At 39.2% G+C, this 23297-nt stretch overlaps 1 protein-coding gene across 7 annotated transcripts in view; it reads left to right on the top strand.

Moving 5' to 3' along the window:
• The window catches only part of CHRM3 (cholinergic receptor muscarinic 3), a 493903-nt gene that overhangs the window by 316651 nt on the left and 153955 nt on the right, over positions 1-23297 (top strand). Inside the window, exons 1-2 of one of the 7 annotated variants that reach the window (XM_077894352.1) lie at positions 3579-3621; positions 4483-4614. The exons of 5 other annotated variants lie outside the window; for them this stretch is intronic. The gene's annotated coding sequence lies outside the window, so the exon portion shown is untranslated. Of the gene's footprint in view, positions 1-3578; positions 3622-4482; positions 4615-23297 lie in introns of those variants that run through there. One more of the 7 variants, XM_077894353.1, reaches the window with a different exon arrangement.

Raw genomic sequence — 23297 nt, 5'->3', positions numbered from 1 at the left:
CTTATTATTTTGATGGGAATTCATGCTGCCTCTAAGCTTGCTTGTTGAACTTGTCAATATTAACCTCATCACTCTGTAAGAGTACAAGAAAAAAATGCCTTTCCTAAAGAGGGGATACCCCGGCCAAATTAATTTACATAACCTACTTCCTTTTCACACAGTGTCAGCAGGATTCTAGAGGCAGCCACTTCTGCCTGTTGTTGATAAGGGCTTCTCATAAATGGAACCAAGACTGTATTTCTCTCAGAACAGACACACACTTTGTGTCACCCCCACTGACAGAAGCAAAATTTAACATTAGTGGTCAGGGTTATACACCATTGGAATGAGACTAGGATCGAAAAGAATGAGATCTTATGGGTTCTGGCAAAAATCCCAAATTTCTGATTCGTGTGACGTGAAGATATCCCTATTTCATGGCCAACTCTCTGGAAAAGGAAATAATGCAGATACAGTGGAGAGAGGGGAAGCTAGATCTTCTGGAATATGCCATGTGCATCTGTCCATATTCCTGACTCAATTTGGTTGAGTGAGTCTTTCAGATCATCTCATCTTTGTTTGTCCCATATTTTTTATAAGTTCATAAGAGTAGTTCAATTAAGGATTAGGTAGATAAGTTGCTTTTCAAAATAATTAAAATAGCATGAACTGACCAGTCTATATAAAATGAGGCAAAAATGTTATATTCCCTTGTACTTGAAGGTGGCACAGTTAATGGAACAACAGATCTTTCCTATTTGTATATTCCCAAGTCAGAATGAACATTTTGGCACAAAGTCTCAGTTTTTCATTCTGATTTTGACTCCAGGGTCTACTAAACTACATCAAGGAGACAGTCTCCGCTGTACATACACACCCATAGGTGCATGCACACTCATATATATTCTTGAAGCCATCAGAAAGACTGTGTTCATAGATGAAGCCAAATGGATTCATTCATTCAGAATATTCTGAGTGCTCACTGTGTCTTAGGTGTTGTCTAGACCAACAGCTCTCCAAGTGTGGTCTGTTGAGCTGTGTGTGTCTTCGAGACTTTTTTAGGGAGTAGGCCAGGTCAGAGAGCATTAGGTTATAATACTAAGAGGATGTGCACTCTGTGGACATTTGCACTGATGATGGTAAATCAGTAGTAAGTGAAACTACGGTCCCTTAGTAGGAATCCAGGCAGGAACACAGAACTATACTACTTGCTGCCATTCCTTACTGCCCCTTGCCCACACATTTTTCAGGTAAGAACATTTGCAATGAAGCAGTTTTTTTCTTTTTCTTAATCAACTAATGTTGTTAAATCTCCATCCTTGAGTACACAAAAATTTTAAAGATTCGATGTTTTTAATACATGTGAAACATGCATGCATTTCTGTTTCATCATGCTTCAGAAGCATGATGTTCGTCTTGCAAAGGGAACACATGTAGTTGTTTGAAATGCAACTGAACTAATCATGTCTTCATGGGACACCATTTGTACTTAAAAGAACGACTAACAGGTAAACTTGGGTTATTCAGACTTTTATAGGTATTTTCTCAATGATGAATGAAATTAACTGTTACTTCAGGGAAAATGGTTGACAGCATTTGTTGCCAACGGTAAAATTTAAACTTTCAAGTAAAAATGAAAATTGTGACAAAATTAAATCCACCACCGTGAGTTTGACAGCTTTGTAGAATTTAAAGAACTTTCTGACAAGAGGCTGTGATGTTAATTAATGTGACTTTTTTTGTATTACATAATGAAAAGTGTTGCCATTTGGAAGATCTACATAATTCAGTGAACCAATGTAAAAATGTGAAAATCATGGGTAAAGATTCATTCAAAATACAAGGGATTCCAATATAACATAGTTTGAAATTTTGTAGGTATGGTTTTGATTCCACACGCATCTCATATTTAAGAAACCACTACTGTTGAGTTTGGGTGTACTTTCTCCTTTTAAAGATTTATTTATTTATTTTAAGATGAATTTATTTATTGAGAGAGAGAGCACGAGAGGAAGGGGCAAACGGAGAGGGGAAGCAGACCCCCCTCTGAGGAGGGAGCCTGATGCAGGTCATGATCTCCCAGTTGACCTGCCAAAACCAAGAGTCTGACACTCAATCGACTGAATCACTCAGGCACCCTGGGTGTGTTTTCAAAGTAAACAAGAAACATGTTTCTTAAAAAAAAAAAAAAAAGACATGTTTCTTCACATATATCAACTGAAACAACACATCTCATAACACATTGAATTCAGAAACAAGTATCTCCTATAAGGCCGGACATTAATGCAATTTGAAAAAATGGAGAAGAGTACTACTCTCACCAGTACCTTTTTTGCTTTAGAAAATATAGCCATTTTTCCACAAAAATACATTATTTATGTTGACATGTAATTGACTTATTTTAGATTATTCTTTAAATTTTCAGTTTTACCTTTAACATGGTAAATATTGCTATCTATGCCCCTATAAACCAAAGGTCTTTGGTATACTCGATAACCTTAATGGTGTAAAAAGAACTAAAATTTTGAGATGCAGTGTTTTAGATGTGGGGAGTGCAGACTCAAAGCCATGCTCTTCGCCTTCACAACTTCATAGAAGTAGAACAAGCAATGCAGCTGCTACATTTTGTGTGACACTGAAGTAGAAGTTCTGTAAGAGGCTATAGGACAAGACACAGGACTTGTAACTCACAGAAGTGGGACAGAGAAGGCTTCTTAAAGAAAGTAACACTGTATCTGAGTCTTTATGTGTATCTGAATCTTGATATCCATCTGAATCTTGACATTTGAGTACATAGTAGGCCAATAAGGAGCATGTGGGAATCCTTGTAGAGATCATGCTGTTCAAAGAAACTGATTATAAGAGTCCATCCTGTGTTCTGGAAACTACAAATTTAGGTTATATGAGTGAGTTGCGGTGCTGAAGCTGGAGAAGTGGAACTTGAACATGGTTCTGACCATGGAGGAACCAACTAAAAGATTCCTATTGTAGAAGGCCAACTCTAGCAGTACCCTGGAGACTCATGTGGGCACTGAGAAAGACTGTCAATCACAGGTAGGAGTGGGGAGAATAAAGAGGTAGATTTGAGCAGTGATAGTGGTGTTACATTTCTAGGATTTGGTAGCCGACTGAATGCAGAGGATGATGAAGAAGGTGAAAAAACATAGCTGTTAAGTTTTTTGGCATAGGTCGTTGGATAACAATGGTGCCATTCTTTGCATGAAAGAAAGGAGGGAAAAATTGGGAAAGGATTGTGTTGATTAGTATACTTGAACATTTTGAGCTGTGTATGACTGGATCATCAAGTGGAGAGAGCCAGTAAGCACTTGAATGTACACCTCTGTTAGGAGGAACACAGAAGCTGAAAGCAGAGACAGGGATGCTGTCAGTACAGAGACATCCTTTGGATCCACAGTTCTGGCTGAGACATGGGGCATAGGGTGAGGATAGATGAGGATTGAGGCTATCAGTCAAAGAGCTACACAGAGCAAAAGGAATTATGCTGCAGGTGATGTTGGCTATTGTAGTGACTATTGTCTTATTTAGAAGAATTTCAGTATCAACCTTCTGTTTTCCCTAAGGCTGAAATTAAGAAGGACCCCAGCTGTTGATGAAGAATTCAGTGGTTGATTCTCCTCCACGGTTGGTTTCATATGCTATCATTATATGTTGATATTTGTATGCATTCTTTCATATGAGTAAGAATAAAAGAGTGGGGAGAAAAAGAGATGGAAGGGCATGGAGTGTAGTGAATGTGAATGTATATGGAAACTGTGAACATTTTGTAGTACAAATCTGCTCTTTTTAAGTATTTGGCAGCATTTAGATAATTTAAAACATTTTAATTTTGGTTTAGAGTCAAATGTATCTTTTGCCAACCATTTATGATCTACAAATAGCCATTAAAATTGTTCCTTCCAAAACATTTAAAAATCTTTACTGCTGTCCTCAGTAGTTTGACAGAAATGTTAGTCCAAAACTGAAAAATTAACCAATAACCAGCCATATGTGCATACTGTAAAACATTATGGATTTAGAATATGACGAGTAAGTATAAACAGGCTCAACACAATTATTTAGCAACCTTTCAATTTGAGTTCTAACAGAGAAAAATCTCTGAGTCCAGAAAATGCTCAGTGACATAATCACAGGACACAGCCAGCTTGAGCAGAGGACTTTCTTCCATAGAAGAAAGTTGCATTTGGTTGGCCCCCTACCCACATGCAGATAAAATTAAGAGATTCACATGAAGTTGTTTAAAACATATTGCATTTAGATAATCATAGTTAATATTTCATTTGATTAATTGGGCTAACTTTATCCAGAAAGAGGAACAAATGTCATTTTAACCTTGCTTCCATTCTTAGAAGTGATATTTTCCCTCCAGATGTCTCCATTGCCTAAATGCCATTTTATTCAAAAAAGATTTTATGTCATCTTATCCTTTCATCATGTTTTTATGGTCATTTAATTGAGTTGTCTACATGTTTCCATTCTCTCTAGCTCTCTACCTGTTTGAGTTACCACTCCATGGTCCTAATCCTAAACTGTATCATCAATTATCTCCATCAGCCTTGAGCCAAAGTGGAGACTGGGTCCAGCTCCAGCATCTGGACAGCTCCCCAAGTATGCAAGGTAGGAAAAGGCTCCAAGGTCAAGAGGGATGCAGAGTAGAAGGGAATGAAGACCCCTCCCCAAACCCAGGGTGTCTTCAGCTGTCTCATAGATTTATGAGCAAAAGGAAGGAATTGAGACAAAAAGTTCTATTAACGGTAGGCAAGTGACTATTTGCACGTATATACTTGACATTCAATATGCATCCAAGAAAGAAATATTTATTATTAGTTAGTAAAGTTCAAGATAGAGAGCCATAGCCATAAATTCCTGTTTTGCTATCACCTCTGAGGATGCACATAAAGGTACTGTAGTTTCATCACAAAGCACATTTGTTTTCATTGAGAGGGGAAAACATTGAAGTAAAATTAAAGGTAAGACTAAATGGGAAATTGGATTGAGTCAAGAAGTAAATTCAAATATTAGCATAGGTATGGCTTTGCTACACTTTCCTTAGGTAGGGAAAGGTGAAACTCTCATCCTATTTCTGATCTGTCAGATACTGCCAGGGCCTTTTACCAACTTTATTTCATTAAATCCACTTTAACATAAAGCATTTGCTCTCTTAGGCTTCTTTGTGTAGATATTAAACTGAACCGAACTCAGTTCTAGATGTTGTGGCTCCAAATTTTATTTTTATTTAAGCAGTTTCTCAAATGAGAGAAATTACCGTATCCCACAGACTGTCCACACTTGCATGACATAACAGGTGCCATGCCAGTCAATTGCCTGTTATTTTCATCCATGACATGACTATTACCTCCATCTCTGGCTCTATGAAGCCAAACTTTTACTCTTGGAGGACAACTAACCTAATAACCATGGATATCCAAGCATTCAGATTTTGGTCTTTAAAAATCACTTGCCATTTAAAGGAAAGAGTTCCTCTTGGAGAAATAGCCAGCTCCAGGTCTGAGAAAGGAAATGGTCAGAATGAGCCTAGAGTGTCTTGTTGCACCAATAGCGAGGAAGACAGAGTCTGCTGAGGTTCTAGCAAAATGATCCGGAGCCAATTTAGTGGACTTCTACTAATGAGAGATGGGACAGTTCGAAAGTCAGAAAGTACATCCACAAATAACTTAAGTACATTAAATGTGTTACAGTTCTATGGATTTGTAATAATAATACAAGTAAAATAATAGTTTGGGGAGAATGCTAGGAACTGAATTTAGCATTCTGAAAACTGGTAAGTGAAGGGAAGGATTCAGGGATTTTTCCTGCCTTTTCTTTGCCAACTGGATCTTGGGCTATCCTGAGTCACTGATGAGTGAAATGCTCCTTTTAGAAGAATTCCAGTTAATAAGTGGAATCTAACAAGTGGATAAACTGAATATCACTATCAGTTTATTTAACCAGTAAATAAAATAATGAATCTGGGCACAGATCATCAATCACTGGTAAAATCACCATTTTATATATGATAAATAAATCAGGATTTTCAACAAAGGACAGCAAGGGGGAGGGTTATAGATTAAAAGAGAATAAAGCCAAACAAATGCAATGTGTAGGCCTTATTTTGATCCAGATTTGAGCAAACCAACCATTAAATAACACTTAGGATATAATGGAAGAAATGCTATTAGTGGGCATTAAGGAATCTGTGTTAATTTTTTAGGTGTGATATTGATAAGCGGTTCTACACCTGGAATTTGCTTTAGTACAATCCAAGATGGGGAGAAGTAGGTGGGAAGTTAGATGAAATAATATTGCCAGTTGCTGAAACTGGGTAATGGAGTTCGATACAATAGGTCTACATTTGTGTATGTTGGAAATTTTCCATTATTTAAAATAAAAAAACATATTTTTTATTCAAGAAGCTGTACTCATTTGAAAGAAGGGGCATTTACATCTGCTCCAAAAGGGTGGTGATGTCAGCAAAGGGAAGGGATTATCATACTTTTAATTTATCCATTTTTGTAAGCAAAAAAGCAACTAAATATATATGCTCAAACACAGAAACATAAAACTCTAATATAAAATCAGTGTCACAAAAAATAAATAAATAAATAAATAAATAAATAAATAAATAAATAAATAAAATAAAATAAAATAAAATAAAATCAGTGTCACATGAGTTTATCATCCCTAATGCTACCCTGGCTGAGTTCATGTGACTGATCTCAAATTCTAGTGGCCCTGCATGGGTCTTCTTTCAAAGCAAAAGTCCAGTTGTTTCTATCTTTGTCTTACAGACACCACTGATTTGCTTAATGCATACATTGGGTATTCAAAACACACTGTCCTTGTCTGTTTTCTGCAATGCCAGATAATCCTGTTCACCACCATCTATCCACTGCAGCTACACATGTTCTGTGTAGCTGACAAGTTTAAAATGAGAGACCACTTCTTCCCTGCTTTCATTATTTTTTTAAAAAATGATAACCCCAGTTTTAAAATCATGAAATAGTTCTGAATATTTCTGTCAAAACAAGCCACTGTCAAACTTTTCTTTCCCAGACACAGATTCATAACTTCTGAATAAAATAAAAACAGTGAATAGAAACAACAAATAATAAATGAAGCAGTAATTTGGCTGGAGGTGTAAATTGCTGTCACATTTCTTTTTCTGACCGCCTGTATTGCACTGATCACTATCTCTTGAGGACTGAATTCGGTTTAGTTACTTCTTTTTCTTTTGTCCTTGAAATTTGCTATGCAAAGAAAACTACCTCCCCTAAGATGAATGCTGACAAATTAACATTATTATATAATTTACACAAATAAACTACATCAGAAAAGCAGCTAGGCTGAAATAATTTAGCAGCTGAGCCCACAAAGGAGGATTTCCTTGGAGATGCATGGATGTGCCATAGCATGTGTTGCTAACCATTCTCAGCAATCAGGACTCTTTCTGTAACACTATGGACAAATAAATTAATGATGTGTTGACCCCCCATCTTCACTACTCCCCTAATGAGATTGGAGCCTAGAAGGCAAGGGAACTAAACCAACACTATACTGTTACATTCTTGACTATATGGTAACAGTTGGTAGAACCGGAACCCTTCCTGTGTGCCATCTTCACAGAAGTTATGTGGGGAGGGTGTTATTTATTACTGTAGACATATATGTCTTATGAGCTATAGTAAATGAGCTCCCCCAAAGCCAATGGACTAGATTGTGACAGAGCCAGGATTTGAAATCTGCAATTTGAGCTGAACCCCTGTACTTTTTATCTCTACTCAGTACAGCCTCTTTAAGGATGAATAGCTTCTTTAAGGATGAATCAGCTAAAAGAGAAGATGTAGTTAAAAACATAACCAGTCACCAGGGTCATGGGTGGCTCAGTTAAGCATCTACCTTCAGCTCAGGTCATGATCTCAGGGTCCTGGGATCGAGGCCTGCATCAGGCTCTGTGCTCAGCAGGGAGTCTGCTTCTCCCTCTCCCTTTCTGTCTCTCTTTCAAATAATTAAGTCTTTTAAAAATATATAACCAATCACCAAATAATACAAGAAGGTGCAGGAGAAGAAGAATTTAAAACCTATTGACATATCATTTAAGTCCATCTTGACTTTAATACTGCCCCAAACACAGATGATAGCAACCTCAACTGCATTACACATCAGGGCATTGGTAGGTCCACAGCTAGGACTGTGGGAGTAAAAGATTTATTTTAGGATATATCATCAGATGTTAAACTTAATGGCTGCCAGATTAATACAGAAGGCTGACGATTATGCTTTATGTCAAAGATTTGAAACTCTATCTCGTTTTTTTGTTCTTGAAAATTTTCCAAGTGTACTCACTTGCTCATAGTTGTCCCATAACAGATGATGCCAATAAAATTCACATTGTCAGCATTAAGTTGGCAGTCTTCCATTTGTATTATTTCCTTAAATGTAATAAGGTATAATAATGTAACTTTTAAAGAAATTGCCTATAAAAATGGCTCCAACTTGGAATCAACTTGGAACAATCCATTGTGTAATCACAGAAGTCAATTCTCTGCTCATAGTTTTTTTTTTTTTTTCTTAAGATTTTATTTATTTATTCATGAGAGACACAGAGAGAGAGAGAGGCAGAGACTCAGGCAGAGGGAGAAGCAGGCTCCATGCAGGGAGCCCAATGTGGGACTCGATCCCGGGACTCCAGGATCCCACTCTGGGCCGAAGGCAGGCGCAAAACCGCTGAGCCACCCAGGGATCCCTTAATTGGGTTTTGTATGAAAGTTCAGTCTTATGCAAAAATGTGTGGATACACTTATGTAACACATTTGTATTTGCATGGAATACAAATTTGTATTTGTATTTGCCTGTATTTACTGCTACTGCAGAAGTATTTTTAGTTTAATGTTTGTTAATTTCAGGAATTTTTTTCCCCCAAACACTAATTTCTGGACAACCAAGTATATAATTGATCTAATACCTGTATTTTCCACGAATATATCACTTCCCGTATATCACTCTAGAGTACTATATACACATTGAGAATGATGTGCCCGAGTCGACTTAGAATCATCAGTCATCCAGGGCATATTTACTTTAGTATATTATTTACTAGAATCTTTAGCTGCATTTTGACCAGATAACTTTTATAACTTAATTATTGCCCTTTATCACTGTGGGTAATGAGTATAGCTGCTTCGTAATGATCTACTCAAACAAAATGAATTTTCCACAGAAAAGATGAGCAAATAATGGAACATGAATCTAATCATTCATCCAGGATCAGTCGTGGAAACTGTAATGATGTTACTGTTGGGATGATTGCTACAAATCACTTCAAGGAAAAAACAAACCAAAAAACTAACCATAGGTCCAGGTGCTCATATTTGTCAAAGCCATTTACCAGTGTCCCAAACACATAGTTCAAAGCTAGAGCTCTGCCAAGTAGCTTTAACCTTGTCTGCTCTTTTCTCAATATTTTTCTCCTCACCCTTAAGAGACAGCTACCTTCTTCTTGCATTTCTTTTATCATTCTTCTTTGCAGCTTGAACCTGGCCCTGTGAGGTGACCCAGGGCAGAGCAGTGTTTTCACAGGAGAGCATCACAGTGCAGTGCTACTCTCTCTGCTCTTTGGAGTTGTTTGAAGTAATAGCTAATGCGGACAACTCTCCCTAAAATATCCCAATGAGGAGAGAATCTGAACAGATTACAAAGATGCCTGTTGAGGTATCTGAGATCACACCTCCACAACTCAAGGTCAAGTAAACTGATCTTTCAGAACACACGTGAGCATTGTGTTTATTTCTCATGGTCAGTTCAAGAAAAAATAATTACTCATGGATAGAACTTCTTAGTTTTTCTATTTTTTAATTGCTATAAAAAGCAATGAATAGGACTGAATAATGATCATCCTCTCATGAATAATGATAATAAAAAAGAATGAAGAGAAGTACTTTGAATACCTACTAGGGATTGAGGTTCATGAGTTTCATTTCCATGAAGGATTTGCAGAGAAGCATTAGTGTAACCCAACTTTTCTTTAAACATATCTCTTTTGGAAAAGAGCCTTTGGTCCCTTCTCCCCGCCCCATCCTCATCCCTGGTTACTCTGTGCCCTTCATTTCCTCACTCTGATGCCATCTGTAGTTGTAGGATCCACCTGTGTTTATACAGAATTAGAGAAAAGCTGTATCCCCAGCGCACAAGCATCCACACCCCGTAGGGAGAGCCCTGGCTTATGGTCAGCACTGGAGCTTAGTGGTAGGGACAGTGAGTAATCCCAGCCAGCCAGATGGGGATTACCATCCTGGGGCCAGGCTCAGAGGGGTTTGAGAGCCAGGGGCTATGTGTAAATGGGAGATTGGGATGCCCTAATCCCAGGATGGTCAAAAACCCATATCTCCCCCCAGGAGCAAGTGTGACTCTGGTCTTTGGCAGGTGAATGGTATTGGTTTGGTATAAGAGACCTGTGAACTAGATGTTTGGACATGAGGAATAAGATGAGAGAGAGAGAGAGAGAACTCAGTCAAGGCAGATCCATGACTTTCTTTTGCTAGTTCTTGTGCTCTGGGAACAGAAACTGAAAATTGACCACTTTGGCACTCTTTCTGCTCTCTCTATAGATACGTATTGTATTCAGTGCACTTAGTAGAGCACTGTGTAAACAGGGAGTTGTGTATCTCTTAGGAAAGGATTGAAAAATCCACCCATAGCCCTGCAAAGGGTCGGTTTCATTTAACATGTGTTTTTGATGTAAAAGTCTCCATCAGACTGTAAAGCATCCTACTTGTCCTTGTCTTTCCTGAGGTTGCTCCTGGGGAGTCTTCACTCTCTCCAGGCCCTCCTTCCCATCCCTACCTGCCTCCATAGATTTCAGTCATTTTGTTAATGTTCACTACAGGAAGCACCTAAGAATAGACTTGCTGTTGCTCTGAGCAGATTCTATCTTGAGACATGATGGGGCGGAGAACAGCCAAGACCATTGTAGCAAACAGGTGTCTAGTTGGGCTTTTCAATATTATGTATTTGACAGAGTCCAGCAGCACCAGCATGGATAGGCATTGGAAAAATGCATTGCCTGGTTCTGTTTGAAAGCTCCCTGTCATTTCAGAAGCACTTGAAAATGAGTGTGCACTGGGCTTTGCTACAGCACTTGCAAGGACTATTAATAGGAGTTCAAAACTTCTATGTGTATTGGTGGGGGGGGCGGTGGGTGGAGAAGAATCCAAAAGCTTTTTTCTTCCAAAACATTACCAGTCAAGCCAACTGTAGCAGTCTTTCAGCATACCATCATATAGCTGTTAAAACTTTGGTCAGGAGAGCTAAATCAAATTCACTTTTAGGCAAGATACTTCCTTTGTGCACAAGATATTATAGAATTTATAGTGTACGGGGTTGGTGAATGCAGAGGTCCCCTTATTTACTCTGGGAAACACCAAACTCAGCTATAATGTCAGGGCACTGTTCAATTCTGAAGAGTTCAGCATTATATTATGTACCCATATCACCGCAGTCGAGTGCTGGAGGGTAAATATATTTGCTGGGGAAGGAGGGAAATATTGTTTTAAATATGCTGGAATGGGGATCCCTGGGTGGCTCAGCGGTTTGGCGCCTGCCTTTGGCCCAGGGCACGATCCTGGAGTTCCGGGATCAAGTCCCACGTCAGGCTCCCTGCATGGAGCCTGCTTCTCCCTCCTCCTGTGTCTCTGCCTCTCTCTCTCTCTCTATATATATATATATATATCATAAATAAATTAATTAATTTAAAAAAATATGCTGGAATGAGGTGCCCGGGTGGCTCAGTCAGCTAAGTGTCAGGCTCTTGATCTCAGCTCAGGTCTTGATTTTAGTGTCATGAGTTCAAGCCCTACCTTGGGCTCACACATAATAAAATAAATAAATAAATAAATAAATAAATAAATAAATAAATAAATAAATAAATAAATCACTAGGAAAAATGGGGAAAAGAGCAAAAATGATGTCAAAATCTTAGTGTCTCTTTTCTTTAGCAGTCCAATATTTTTGAAAAAGATTGATCTCTCTTATCCTCTGTAGCTGGAGGGTGCTTGGCATCTGAAGGCCAGTTGACTTTGCTCTTCATCCTGCACCAGAGCAAAGAACGTGAGCTGCTTGACAGGGGAGAGCTCTCCTTGACATGTGTGCTTGTGCGGGACTTGACTTCTCTGTGGGTATTAACGGAGTGACTTGTGCTGGTTTCCAAGTCAGAAGAGCTGCCAGGAAGGGGTGGAGCTCATGACAGAGTTGTAGTGAAGAGTTAGTCTGCTCTGAGGCATTTCGGGTGTCTCTGGCAAGATCACTTTCTGTCATCCAGCCTTCTTCCTGTCAGGGAATAGGATCTTCTTTTGTCCAGGAATTTTAGAGGCTAAGACCAAAGTTAAGAAAACTTGTCTTTTAACACAACTGGAAACCTCAAAATAATATCATGAAGTGCTATGCCTCAGATGTGAGGAAAAATTGTCATTATTATTATTATTATTATTATTATTATTATTATTATCATTATTAACCATTGTTTCCCCACTTTCAAAGTGGGAATTTTGACAAGATGTTCTAGGCTCAGTCTGAGCTGCTTGAGCAGGAAGCATGAATGCTGCTCATACGGAGGTACCACGGGCTACCAAGGAAATTGATCCTGATGGTGTTTTCACAAACACTACAGAAGTGATGGTGAAGGTCAAGTTAGGAAAATAAATCACTGTTGTTTTTCAAAATATTTCCCCCAGCCTAATCTTGTTATGGTTCCCTGTTTTTCTTTTTTCTTGATGTATTCATGTGTTTTCTTCTCAGCTCTTTGTATATGTTCTGTAAGTGATCTCATATCCTCTTCATAAGACATCTGGGTTTGAACAAATAAATGAGAGGATTTCCATCGTTGAAGACAATTGAATATTGACTAAATTCAGTCAAAGTTTTTTTATTTATTTACAATGAAGCCCCCACCCCATTCATATATACTTATAGTCACACCACACACACGCCCTCACACACCCCTTACTTGTACATAGAAACATAGTCAAAAGCTACATTTAGCTTCACTAAGATGGAGTTGTGGTAGATTAAAGGAAGCTTCTTTCTGAAATGTAAATCTGAGTCTATCTTGTCCATCAGCCACATCTCCGCCTGTCCCTGTGAGAAAGCTCCACTCACTGTGGCAGTTCCTGGTCCTCTCAGCCTGTCACCACCATCTCCTCCAGCACTGTGGCCATGTCCACACTTCTTCACACTGCTCCCAATCCCAGGCCTCTCTGGTCTTCTGCCTGTTGCACTTGGATTTGGACCCGTAGGCCCCTGCAGTTCACATTGTTTACTCCTTAAATAAGTTGACATTTCTGCTTTCTAATTATGTTGTGCATAAAAGTATGTATGAATTCTGTGCCTCATGAGTCACAGATCCATGGACCCCGAGAGGCACCAAAAAGGAACAGAATAGTTTCAATCAGTCGAGACTTAATATAAGTGTTAATTTTATAATACACCTTGGAAGAATTTCCTCTATACTTCTAAATTTCTTCAGCAATGTAATGAATCCAGGAGGTTTTTTTCGGGGGCGGGGGGAGGGGGAGCAGGGAAAGAGGAGTCGAAGCAATTGCCATGGATATCTGTCCTAAAGTGTTACAACTCATGGTGCATATATTTTTCCTCCTTCTCTGTTTACTCCTTCTCTGCTGAACTTGATAGAAGAGAAATTTTATATTAAAATGATGTAATTTAGAAAACAATTGTGTCATTTAAGTTATTTTAAGGACTGTTGTAAAAGTTACCTATTGCTACAGAGCCACCCCAAAATTTAGTGACTACAAGGACTAACCATCTGCTGCTCACATTGTTGCAATTTGGGCTGTTTGCAGCTGGGCAGGTGTTCTGTCCAGCAGGGGTCAGTCACTGATGCAGCTGTCCAGCAGGGGCCAGATGGCCCAAGAATGTCTTACTCATCTGTATGGCAGCCAGCAGGGATGCCTGAAGGCATTTCAGTTCCCCTTTGCGTGGCTGAACGGGGTAGCCAGGCTTCTGATGATAATCTTCCCAGTCTGAAAGGTTGAGAGCAAGAACAGGCCTCATCAGAGCCAAACTCAAGTCACATATGTCAGGACCTTCATATCCTCTTGGTCAAGGCAAGTCACAAGTCCAGCTTGGAATTTAGGGCTGAAGAAATACTCTCCCATGATGGGAAAGACAGGAAATCATCTGTGACCAGGTTTAATCTACCACCATCTTAATTTGTGTCACATTTACTTAATTAGTAGTAGATATAGAACTAAAAGAAATAACATGTTACAAATCTGAATATTAAGGAAAGGAGTCTAGTGTCATTTTTAAACTTCTAATAAGAGTCAATGAAAAATCAGGTCCTGTGATAATTGAGAGAAAACTGAATATCTATATTGTTGTTGCCCATGTTACTCATTTGTACTATGGCTCTACCTAAACCTCGCCTACTGAGTACAGATCTTTTTCAAAATCTACCAGTTTCTGTAATTTATTGAAAATGTGAGGATGTGTTCAGTTCCTGATAATTCACTGAAACCATTACTCGAAGCCCAAAGTAAAATCAATTTTAAAAATAACTTCTATTTAGATGGAAACTCTAGCATTCACTTATGTAATGAAGATACTTCCATTTTACTACTAGTTTTCTTTATAATTTGCCCTCAAAATTGAGACAGGTTTTCCAAAAAAAGAATTTTTTTGTATTAGTGTCAAGTGACCATTGGATGCCATTTATCATCACTTTATATTGTATTCCAGGTGCTTTTCTCAATATATACTTTTCAGTAAACTCCAGCTAGGCATAAACATCTTTTAATCATTTTAGCATTGATGTTTTCTTGCTGGGGAAATCGGTCCTTGTAAAATTTATGCAAATCCATCCACACAGCACTTCCAGGAAACATGGCGATGAGGTTACTGTGTGAGAGTCCCATCAAGTGAGCCCCATCATTTCAGATCCAAGCTACAACTGAAAGAAACAAAACCTACATTTGTCAGTTACACTGCCATAAAGCTGAGGGTGGAGCTCTATTTGGGGAAGGGAATGTGTCTTCAAAAGACGATATTCTTACTCATGAACTCTGTGTAGAGGAGATTTACAGTAAGATTTTACGATTTCCCTCATAAAGCAAGAAAGAAACACAGCATACATTTATTTGCTGAGAAAAATTTCCCCTACTCCCACTGCCAAATTAAAGATGTCAGTTACAGAGGGATCCCTGGGTGGCTCAGCGGTTTGGCGCCTGCCTTTGGCCCAGGGCGCGATCCTGGAGACCCGGGATCCAATCCCACGTCGGGCTCCCGGTGCATGGAGCCTGCTTCTCCCTCTGCCTGTGTCTCTGCCTCTCTCTCTCTCTGTGTGTCTATCATAAATAAATAAATAAATAAATAAATAAATAAATAAATAAATAAATCTTTAAAACAAAACAAAAAGATGTCAGTTACAAATTTATTACTTCTGACCATGTCAGTTCCCAAGTCAGCTTGAATGTGTGAAAAATCTGAATATTTTGTCTCAAGTCTGTATAATTCCAAAGGCTAGTGTTAAAGAAAGGGTATTGTGCTATACCCATGCGATAAGCAAGTGCAGTCCAGGGAGCTCTGTCAGGCGGTCATTGATTCATTCAGCCACAGCTTTAGACAGTGTGCATAGCTGGGGCACTGAGGACCAGCTTTTCCTTCATTCCTACAGTTTAATCCAGGCTATGTCATCAGCCCCAAAAGTTTTGCTATCCTGGTTCAGACAAGAGAACTAGATGCCATCAACTTAACTTGGTCTAGGTTTGGCAGTAACTGGTGCTCAGCTAGGATTTTAACACACACATATCTTTTTCTTCCCAAATCTCTGTGCCTTATTGTAATTCATAGTTTTAACCTTTTATCCTTCAAGGCTTTCTCCACATGTTCCCTTTCTTCTGTCAATGCGTCCCTTTATTCTTTGAGTATTTTGGAAGGAAAAGGCATCTTTAATTAACACTATATACAAAAGGGCTTTTAGTCCCCTAGAAGTGATGGACCCTTAAGAAAAAACAAAGTTGGGTTGGGATGCCTCAACCAGTGATCTTGATTTTACCTCCCCCAGTTTTTCTTTTCTTTCCTTTTCTTTGGGATTGGGATTAGGAGGGAAGTCTCCTTGCTTTAAACTGTGATCTGGGCTACAGTGATTTCTTTCACAGCTCTCTGTGGTTCTTTCTTCGAGGGTTGTAGGTTTGAATCATTTCAGGAGTGGTCATCTGACCACGCGCCACCACAAAGTTAGCTAATGATGAAATCAGCAGCAACAGCTGCCATTGCACTGATATTTATTGAGCATCGACTGCACGTTGGGTCAGCCTTCTTACAGCAGGTGGACCTTGGGGATCATAAAGATTGTGAAATTTGTTTGGGGTTACACAGAACGTACATCAGAAGCTGGTGTATCTAACTCCCACTCACTTGTTAGAAATCAAGGCAAGCATCACACCTTCTAACAGACTTCCTCTGTCGTGCTCTCTGTACTGAAATTCTAGCCCATCAGGCTCTTTTTGTTGTTTTACATGTTGGCCTCCTCTGTGGTCAGGTGTCCACTCTCCAAAGGCAGGGACCATCCTCATTTGAAGTTTAATTCCCAGATTCTAACAGAGCACCCGACTTGCATTCCTTAATAACTGAACCATGGAAATAGATGATGTGATCTTACTGGGGTGAAAATAAGAGTCCTGGGAGATGGAAATAAGAGTCCCGGGATCTGATCATAGTAGCTGCTGACCTTGACTGAGCAGTTATGACCTGCTAAATAGACCTCAAGCAGCCTTCAAGTGTGGTATCTGATTTCTCCCACTTCAAGTGGAAGCAAATCGAGACAGAGCGATTTGGTCATACATTTGGGGACACTGGTCTAGTAGGTGATAAAGTCCGGATTAGAACCCAGATCCAAACCTGCACTCTTAACCTTTGGCGCCTTAACCACCAGGTTTTATTCCTTTTCCAGGCTACTCAGAACTGATTGTTCAATTTCTCACTGCTTCAGGGCCTTTATTTTTTTTAAGAATCAAATTATTTTCATTTTTTAAAACTCAACATAAGTACCCTCCATTTTAATGGTACAGTTAATACCTACTTCGCTCAGCGTGTATTCACTGTATGTCCTAGGCACTATAGTAGACCCCTGCGCCCTAGAAATTCGACAGCAAACAAACTGGCCTAGTTCTTACAGTTAAGCTTACATTCTGAACAGGGGAACAACAAAAAAACAAAAATAAGGAATAAACTACATATACCATATAAGTAGGTAATAAACACTATAGAAAAAAATAGGAAAAGGGAAGGTGTGTTGGGTGTGGGTAATGACAGGGAGTCACTGAATTGTAATAGGGAAAACAAGGAAAGCCTCACTCAGCAGCTGAGCAGAGGCCTGGGGGAGTTGAGGGAGGGTCCAGTGGCTGGAGTAGAAACAGGTTCCCAGCACAGTGTCCTGAGGCAGGAGCATGAATAGCTAATTCAAGAAAGATCAAGGAGGCCCGTGTAGCTCGAGGGCAGCCAGCAAGGGGAGGTTTACTGAGAAGGACAGGTGAGAGGAGAGGATTTCTCTTAGATGTTTTCATTTTGAGATGCTTATTAAACATCCATAGACAGTGATCAAGAAGGCACATAGATAGATACAAGAATCAGGAACACCAGGCAGGAGGATATCTGGGCTGGCACGTCCATGTGGAAGTCTTCAGTTCATAGACCAATTAGATCTGTGGCAACCCAGAGAAGGAAGAGAATACGATGAGTTGTCCTAGAAGAGATGGTATCCAGGCTGGATGCTGAAGAATTTGCATTAGATCAAGGAGCAGAAATTAAGAATGAGGATATTATAGCCAGAGGGATGGACTTTGCAAGGACACAGGACAAGGAAAGGTCTGGAGTGCTGGGAGTGGTGTCAGATGTGGCTGTATTGCCGGGCACAGTGCGGAGGGGATGGGAAGGAGCTGGTGGTGAGGTTAGAGAAACAGACTGGAGAGCCAGATTGCTAATATCTTTATACGACATGCCCAGCAATTTAGTATTTGTACTGCAACCAGATGGGAGCCATGGAGGCTTTTTTTTTTTTTAATTTTTTATTTATTTATGATAGTCATACAGAGAGAAAGAGAGAGGCAGAGACACAGGCAGAGGGAGAAGCAGGCTCCATGCACTGGGAGCCCGATGTGAGATTCGATCCTGGGTCTCCAGGATCGCGCCCTGGGCCAAAGGCAGGCGCCAAACTGCTGCGCCACCCAGGGATCCCCATGGAGGCTTTTAAACAGGAATGTGACATGATCGGATACGTCGTTTACAAAGATACCTGGCAGTACAATGAAGGTTAAATTGGAGAAGACTTAACTCATGTATATAGTAACTATCAACAAGGTTGAAAGTGACGGTCACATGACATACAAGTTGAGTGCTATGGAAAGATTGTATGTTGAAAAAGATATTCCTGAAAGAAGAAATAATGGCCTATTTTAATGTTACTTATTGTTATCATTTTTGTAAGAGCATAATATAAGGGCGTGACTTCTTTTTCTTGAAGGCCTTAAATAATTTTCCTTCTATAAATAGATGATCAATTTTGAAATGTGAGTACATTGTAAATATTCACGTTTCTTTCCACATAGCTGGACTCTCCAGTGTCACAGTTAACTACTCATTTTACTTGGTTCTGAAGAAGCTGATCCAATTTACTTATGACTAAATCCCATTTTGATTTATTTTTTAAAATATTTTATTTATTTATTTGTTTGTTTGTTTACTTATTTATTTGACAAAAAGAGAGAGCACAAGCAGGAGGGAGAGGGAGGGGTAGGGGGAGAAGCGGACTCCCCACTAAGCAAGGAGCCCAATGTGGGACTCCATCCCAGGACCTTGAGATCACTACCTGAGCTGAAGACAGATGCTTAACCGATTGAGCCATCCAGGCACCTCGTCCCCATTTTAATTTAACGTATGAAAAAAGAAATGTGGCAATCAAACAATATCCCCATATTTTCAATCCCTGAATACCTTTACCCATATCATACCAACCAAATTGCAGTATTTCATTTTGGAAATGGGGGAGTGTTTTATCCAAACACAAGCCGTAGGAGCCAGCATATGCATACCTTAAAACTTGTTGGAGGGAGGTCCCCATAATCAAACAGGAGCTGAGATTCTTTGGGTTGATAAAGTTGGAGTGCAAAGCCACATTTCTTGCATGTCTGTTCTGTGCCAGGCACTGTCACTGTCAAGTGAATTTTTATTTAACTTTTAAAATACTATGTTACATGTGTAAATTTACAGGTGACAAAATTGAGGCTCAGAGATTTAAGTAACTTGGCTAAGGACAAACAGCTCTTATCCAAAGTTATGGTTACTTCCGTTGACCTCTGCTTAGCTTGCTATAATAAGAAAGCATACTTGATGTGTAAAGGGAAATAGGCGTAGATGAGTAGAAGCATCTCGCTAATATTATTCTCATAGAAGGTTTGGAATGCTGTTAGGAAGATTGATCCATCTCATCAATAAACATTAATTCTCTTTCTAAGTCATTTGTTCTCTCCCTGGTCAGGATGCAGGTATAAGTATGAAAGGTCCAAAATCTATTAAAGAGATTTCGCCTGTCTGCTCTCCAAGACTTAAAAGCCTTCCTAAGATTAATGTTTATTAATGTTTATAACTCCAGATATCTCCATCCATTAACAAGAAATCTGTCTCACTGCTGTGGATAATTGATGAAATAAAAGGAAAAAATAAAATTTATTTTTGTGTATGTAAGAAATATAAATTATTTGACTTTACATATACTTACATGGACAGATTTCTACAATTGTTTCCTTAGCAAGGAACTCGTGCCATTCATTGCACAAATATTTATTAAGCACCTACTATCTATGAGGCATTGTTCTGGAAGATAAATAGAGTAAACAACATAAACAGAAATCCCTGCCTTCTGGGAGCATTCAGTTTAACTTTGCAGTGTGTTCAATTGAGGACATCCATCAGAATTCCCCAAGGAGCACCTTGAAGATGCATAGAACATCCATCAGAATCCTAGGATGTTTGCGAGCTTCAAAAATTTCACAGGGTTCTGATTAGGAACCTGGGACTGGGAAGCTCTTGTAGAAAGAAGTGGTGATAGACATTATCCCTCCATTGCAAACCATACTTGCTCCTCTTTTCTTATCAAATTCCCACCCTCTGGTCAAACATGGAGAGCAACTTGAGAAAACACAGGGCACAGAGTTCTTGCTTTGAGAATGTGTAATCTGCTCAGTATTTTAAAGGTATTGATGAGATGTTTCTAATCAATTTTACAAGCGGAGTAATGTTTTTAATCTAGTAGGAACAGTGATGTGCAAAGTACTGTGATCAAAACAAGAATAAGGAAATTATGCTATTTTAAGTTGAATAGGCACCTGTAGATTTCACTGTTGTGTAAAATTGTAGATTATCAGCTATTGGGGTATTTTAAGTTACCACTCAGCAGGAAAGTGTGCACATACTACACTCCCCATCATCTGCACTACTTTAGAATGTATTGGGTATTAACTACTTTTCATTAATTCTCACTTTGAGAGTCACATTCTTCATTTTTTTTTTTATTTTGGCTTTCCAAACATTAATTCTTTCTTGTTCTGAAGGCAGGGTTTTATGGGCATTTTTTTCTCATTCTAAGTTTAATCAACCTACTATCACATGGTGGACTTTTGTTCAGCCATTATTCTAGTAAGGGATAAGTCATAATACCCATCTATCCTTGACTCTTTTTAATTCCATAGAATTTTTAAATAGACAGTGTTTTCCAGTTAATAAAATGTCTGGACAGTTAAGTAGTAAATTCTGTGCAAAAGTTGATTTCTAGGTCAGAAGAATTCAAGCTATGAAGTTATTAACTGGACTCATTTTACATCTATCTGGCTTCATTGTCACTCCAGTGTTAGGAAGGAAAGAAGGAACAGCCAGGGAATATGTGATTAGTCCAAAATGGATGGACTGAATTCATTTGATAAATATAATCAGCCTTTAAACACCAACGTCATTAAACAAGAAACAATTTGCAGAAGACAAAGGAGGTTTATGCAAATCTTGGTGTGTCTTCTGTTTTATGAGTTAGCCCTATCTAGACTTATACAGGGCTGAAATACTTGACCTTCGTGTTGAATGGATGGCTTCATTGAGGGAGAATGATTTCTATGAAATACCAAGGCAGTACCTGTGGTTCTGTGAAAGAGATTCAACTCTGTGAAAACAAGTCTTAAAATGAGAACCACAAGGGTGCATGGGTGGCCCAGTTGGTTAAGCGTCTGCCTTCAGCTCAGGTCATGATCTCAGAATCCTGGGATCAAGTCCCATGTCAGGCTCTGGACTCAGTGGGGAGTCTGCTTCTCCTCGGTTCCTCCTCTGCCCTCTCCTCTCCCCGCTTGTATTCTCACGCCCAAGTGTGAGTGTATGTGCTGTCCCTCTTTCTCTTAAATAAATAAATGAAATCTTACAAAGAAAAAAAAGAAAGGAATGAGTACCATGTCCTGAAATGCACAGGAAAGATGATTCCTCATTACAGTCCAGGTGAGGAAAGCCCGCGCAATGAGCAGCATGGCTGCCAAGACTACAGGTTGTGTTTCTCACTGGTACAGAAGGCTAGCTACATATTTCTTCCCCCTCCCCCCAAGATCTGTTTTATATTTTAGTACATTGTGGGTTTGGGTTTGGAACTATTTGGTAAAGAATGAGGAATCATTACCAATAGCGAAACTTTATCTTTTGATCCTTGACAATTTTGCAGTAGTGAGCTACAGTGAAATGTATTTTTTTCTTTTGGAAGTTCTGTTTTGATCAGACTACTGTGCATGCTGAATTATGCCTGACAAATCCTAAAGCAGGAAAGCAGAAGTGTTCTCATTATCACTGCAAACTCTGAAGTGCTCAGCACACACTTTCAGGAGTAGCTTTGCCTGGTCTGTGATCATCTGAGCTTCGAAATTAAAATGGAAGCCCATTTTAACAAAGGCAGGTTCATCACTCCCCAGAATTATTGTATGTTATTAAAGAGTTTTTATTGTAAATAAATTAAAACATGGGTAAGACATCCTGACCTCAGATTTTAAAATGTCCATGTAAGTTATTCAAGAACTTACTTGCCCTGATGGAAAGAGGATATTTGAGTTATAAGGCCCTGTGTGGGTGTTATAAAGGCACTTAACACTGTGGCTTTGAGTCTCAGTTAATGGTTAGGATATAGTCCATGACAGCTGTGGAAGAAATAGTTAATTGTCAATGAAATTTTTATTAATTGGAATAATACTTGTCCTGTTGCATCGAGTTTTATCTTAAATATCCCTCATTCTGTGACACGTCTTCTTCCCACTCTCTTCTGGAGCACTGCCGTTCCCAGCTGTTCTGATCTGTATGTCCCTCCATCCTTGTCCTGTAACTCAGCATCAGAGTTTGCAACCTAGTTGATGGACTGGCTGGAACAGGATTTAGTAAATGTGTGCAGAATAGAAATGGATAAATGTGCTTAGAAGAAAGTACATGAAAGGCTATAAAAGCAAAATTGGAAAAAAAAAATCACATGCAAGTCCTATAATGGAAGCTTACTCCATGAAGTCTCCAGTGATGTATATTTATTGTCAAATGCATTTTTGCAATTTCCTTAATAACATGTGTTTCTGTCATTATTCAGTCAACCCTTCAAATCCCATTTCTGTGTGAGGACTTCCCATCTGAGGATTCCACACTGCCGTTACCCGAATATGTTCTTCCCACCAAATATCTCCTGGTGGATCCTTTCATTCTTATCCTTAACAAAGGATAAGATTCCAGATCAAGATGTATAAGATAATTACCCCTTGAGAGGATATGCATTGAAGAGTCACTGCCACCTCCCGTTTGCATCTTCTGTGTTGCTCTAAGGGTTTCTGGGCTAAAAGCGCCAACCCCCCGTCAATGTCTGCCATTTGATTTCTGTAGTGTGAACCCGCAATTTACAACAGTCATCCTAAACTGACCTGTGCTCGTGAATTAGGAACTAGCGGACATCAATCCTTTCGGGACGCCTGGGTGACTCAGTGGTTGAGCATCTGCCTTCGGCTCAGGGTACGATCCCAGGGTCCTGGGATCAAGTCCCGCATCGGGCTCCCTACATGGAGCCTACTTCTTTCTTCCTCTGTGTGTCTCTGCCTCTCCCTCTGTGTCTCATGAATAAATAAATAAAATCTTAAAGAAAAATCCTCTCAAAAATGTTCATATTTCTGGCATCCCTATGGACATTTTTATCCAAAATATTTCTACTCCTGACATCATTCTTTTAGGTGCTGGAGTTGCGA

The sequence above is a fragment of the Canis aureus genome, chromosome 4 (genome assembly GCF_053574225.1).
Source record: "Canis aureus isolate CA01 chromosome 4, VMU_Caureus_v.1.0, whole genome shotgun sequence".
NCBI classification, from domain to species: Eukaryota; Metazoa; Chordata; class Mammalia; order Carnivora; family Canidae; genus Canis; species Canis aureus.
Note: the sequence above shows the minus strand (reverse complement) of the source record. Positions and strands in the feature narration are given on the sequence as shown.